The sequence below is a fragment of the Lepisosteus oculatus genome, chromosome 10 (genome assembly GCF_040954835.1).
Source record: "Lepisosteus oculatus isolate fLepOcu1 chromosome 10, fLepOcu1.hap2, whole genome shotgun sequence".
Taxonomy (NCBI): Eukaryota; Metazoa; Chordata; class Actinopteri; order Semionotiformes; family Lepisosteidae; genus Lepisosteus; species Lepisosteus oculatus.
The window spans coordinates 24,706,228-24,710,701 of NC_090705.1; the positions used below are offsets into that span (position 1 = coordinate 24,706,228).

The window sequence follows — 4,474 nt, forward strand, 5'->3', positions numbered from 1 at the left end:
CTGCAGAGTCATCGTGGCTGAAGGAACTGTGAAAGAGAGTTTTTAGTATGTTTGGGGTGAAATAAGCTATACAGGAGATAGTTGTGTGAATCAGGGGAGAGTCTGGAGTAGTTAATGGAGAAGTTGATGTCTAGAAACGGAATAGTAGTGGAAGATATGTTAACTGTATATTTGAGGGATAGGTGGAAGTTGGTGAAGTGGTCTTTAAAGCATTTGGCAGCAGGGACTCAGTCATTGATGTATCGCTAGAAGAGGTCAGGGGCAAAGTCAGTGTAGGAAACGAAGAAGTGTTCCTGAACTTGAACTTTATTGCCATATTTGTGCCATATATTGGTACATGTACTGGTACAATTGAATTCTTACTTACAGGAAGTCTCTCGATTTATTAAAACAAGTGTAAAAACACAAAGTGCAGACAGTCCAAGACAATATACAAACAGTAGACAATGTACAAGCAAACAAGTACAGTAAAGTGAGTTTGAATGTAAACAATGCAGACATGTAAACAATGACTGGAGATGAAGAATTCTACCACGGCAACGGTCCTCATAGAGCTGCTTAAACTCGTTCAGACCACAGCTGATGATCTCCTGGCCACATTCACCATTATCTGCAGTGCCTTTCTTTCTCGAGAAGAGGTGTTGCTGTACCGCATGGTGATTCCGTTGGTGAGGATGCTCTCGATGGTGCAGCGATAGAAGTTCACCAACGCAGGTACTGGCATCCCCCATCATTTGAGGCACCTCAAGAAATAAAGGCGCTGCTGAGCCTTCTTCAAGATAGAGTCCATGTGCACAGTCCAGGTTAGATCATTAGAAATGTGAATTCCCAAAAACCGAAAGTTGGTGACTTTTTCCTCTTCTGTTCCATCAATACTGATTAGTGAGTGTGTGGCCTGTGTCTCCAAAAGTCCACTATTAGCTCTTTTGTTTTATTTACGTTCCAGTCCAGGTTATTGCCAAGACACCACCTAAGCAGCTGTACAACTTCATCCCAGTAAGTGGACTCATCATCATCGCTGATCAGGCCTATTATAGTGGTGTCATCCGCAAACTTAATGATGCGGTTGTTGCTGTGTCTTGCTGTGCAGTCGTGAGTGAACAGGGAGTACAGGCTTGGACTCAGACACTAGCCTTGTGGAGTTCCATTGCTCAGGGTGAGTGGTGTTGATGTTTTATTACCTATCCGCACCATCTGTGGTCTCTTGATTAGGCAGTGCAGCAGCCAGTTGCAGACAGTTGCACAGACCTAATCCCCTGAGCTTTGTCACCAGTTGACTGGGTATGATGGAATTGAAGTCCACAAACAGCATTCTTACATATGAGTTCTTAGTGTCCAGATGTTCCAAGGCTGTATGTAGAGCCAGGGAGACAGCATCATCAACTGATCTGTTGCTCTGGAAGGCGAACTGCAAGGGGTCCAGGGAGTTGGTGTGTGACAAAACCAGCTTCTCCAGGCATTTCATCACCACAGATGTTAATGCAACTGGGCGGTAATTGTTCAGCCACGTCACTTTTTCCTTTTTGGAGAGTGGAACAATATTGTTTTTTTTAAGCAGGTGGGGACAATGGACTGTGACAGGGAGGAGTTAAAGATGTCCGGAAACACTGTGGTCAGCTGGGCTGCACATGTCCTAAGGACGCGGGGTGGTATCCCATCAGGCCCTGGAGCCTTATGGATTTTCATCCTACTCAGAGTCTTCTGCATGTCCTGCTCTGAGAGTTTCAGAAAAATCTCGCCCTGTACACATCAAAGCGGGCATAGAAATGGTTCAGCTCGTCCGGCAGAGATGTGTTGGTCATGTCGATCTCCTGGCTGCAGCCCTTGTAGCCTGTGATTGACTGTAATCCCTGCCATAGCCTCCAGGCGTCAGCACACTGCATTTCAAGCCGCACTCTGTAGTTCCATTTTGTGCGTTTTATGGCTTTCTCTAATGCATATCGTGATTCCCTGTACAGCTCTTTGTCTCCCAATTTGAACGCGGTGGATCTATTTTTTATTTTATTGCAAATGTCGTTGTTGAACCATATGATTGATTGGGAAATGTCCTAATTTTCTTTTCTGGTACACAAATGTCAGCGCAATATTTAATAAAGCTGGTGACTGCGTCCCTATACTCATTTCAATCTGTGTCGGGAGCTCTGAATGCGTCCCAGCGCCGTCTTCTACCCGCAGACAAAAATACTAGCATAGCTGAGTCCAGGGTGTGAATTATATCTTGACATTAGGGGGGAGCTCACCCCTGGTTGGGGGGGACAACGCATTAGGCATAAAAGGCCAGTCAACTAACACATACAAAGTGAGCATTAGATTATATAGTTATAATTTAACAGGAGTTACTCTTACCTTAAAATAGAAGTGACCACAGATGTCCGTCCTGTTGCCCATGAAGTACCCTCTGAGATTTCAACATTTTTAAACATGCCCAGTGACAAGCACTGTTCCGCCTTCACTTCGGATTTACTGCTGGTGTCTTTCATGGCTGTCAAGATATCGATGGTCTGCTGAATGTGACAACTGGAGTCTACCAGAGATGTCTGGAGTTTCAGGGAGAGGCCTTGTAGCTCACGGAGAATATCTTTCATAGATACCAAATCTGTAACAAATGAGGAGTTAGTGAGGTGTTTGTGTAGTCCCTTGTATTTCTGTCTCTCAGTGGCAGTGCGTAATGCATCCTCGCTTGCTGTTTTAAAATGATGTGCCAATGCAGGCAAATCTTTCCATACTGTTTTTACAGTATTAAAACTGCTTGCCACCCATCTAATATTAAAAATCTGGCCAATTTTCAAAATCTACACATTTAGATCTGCAGCTGCTTTCTTGAGCATTCGAGCGTTCTTAGTCGATTGGTGATAAAGTGAATATAGTTTTGCGATTAAAGAATTTGAAATGATTACACACAGCCACTTCTTTGAGAGCATCTTGGACTACCAGTTCAAGGCGATGTTCCAGACATCCAGACATGGATGTTCCAGTGTATTCACTTTAGGAAAGTCAAGTTTTAGCCTAGCAATTAGTCCAGAGGATTTGCCAGTGAGCACTGCAGCCCGGTCAGTGGCTATGCTAAATAGATATTTCTTCAAAAACTCATAATTAAAACCCACGTTCCTAAGGCTCCCTCTCAGGTAATTGTAAATTGATTCTGCGTCTGTGCCATCCGTCAGCTCTGTGATGTCCAAAACTACATTGTCCACGTCCCCTTTCCCACTCACATCCCATCTCATTTATATGATATGATATATGATATGATTAGCTGGTAGATTGGTGCTGACTGGGGTCAAAGAGGGATCAGCCTCTTCCTCTGGGGTGTTATCACTGTTGGTGGACATATTCGGCAGGGTAGGCCAGGCAGGCAGGTCAACAGCTAAACTGTCTGATGAGCAGCTGTTAGCAGCAACAGTCAGATTGCCAGTTTTGGTTGTTTTGTGAACCCAAAATTAGCAAGTAAAGTTTGGTTTTCTCTTGGGCATTATCATTGCTTTTCAGAAATATAAATAGAAAATTTAATGTTATTGGAAATTTTCTCTGTAAATTCACTGCGCCTTTAATTTTTTTGAAGACGTACAGTAACCAAGAGTGACTTGTTAGCTTGTCCGTTTGTCACATGAAAAGAAACATTGCCTACTTTTGTAACAGCGAAACCATTCCTTGATCGGTACTAGTATTAAATTGCTTAGCTATTTCAATGGCAACAACACGGTCAAAACAGAAACGCAAATGTAGTCTATACCAGAAAAAGGTGACACATATAAATAGGAAATTTTATAAATTGACAGTTTCCATATTTTAGAGACCCCCCAAAATTTCACAAATGGTCTCTTCAGGGGAGCTCATGCCTTATTCAGGGGAGCTAAGCTCCCCCTAGCTCCCCCGTAATTCGCACTATGGCTGGGTCCCATTCTGGTGCCCATGGCGACTCCACTAACCAGTTGGTAAAAAAGGTTATTGAATGAGAATGCATTCAGTGTGAGAACCAATTCTTCAAGGCGTCCCAGGGTGCGGGTGGGTGGATCAAGCAATGTGCGTTTGTCCAGCTTGTGCTTGAGGGCTGTAAAACTTCATTATGGGGAATTATGGTATAAAGAGATGTGGTGTCCATGGTCCATATATGTATTACTTTGTTGTACAGGTATACTGTACTGTATATACTTTTGCTGTATACTGTATATAGCTGAATGCTTGTGATAATTTAATGTTAGTTTTTAATAAATATTTTATGCATGCTAAAATACTCCAGATAAAGACACATAACTAGATGTGTGATATTCTATTAAATTAAATGTGCCAGGAACAAATACAGCTTCTGGCAGAGTTGAATTGTATCATGCGACATATTGAGATACTTTAGATGCTTAAGAGAACACATTGATGATTTTTTTTTTTATGATTTTTATAAGGATTCATTTACTGTATGTGTTTGGAATACTATACAAGTAAACCTCATGAACTTCACATGCTACATTTGTTGAATTTC

At 42.3% G+C, this 4,474-nt stretch overlaps 1 pseudogene; it reads right to left on the minus strand.

Annotated features, from left to right (window-relative positions):
* Positions 1–1,724: 1,724 nt before the first annotated feature.
* LOC138241618 (E3 SUMO-protein ligase KIAA1586-like) lies at positions 1,725–3,329 on the minus strand (annotated as a pseudogene).
* Positions 3,330–4,474: the final 1,145 nt, after the last annotated feature.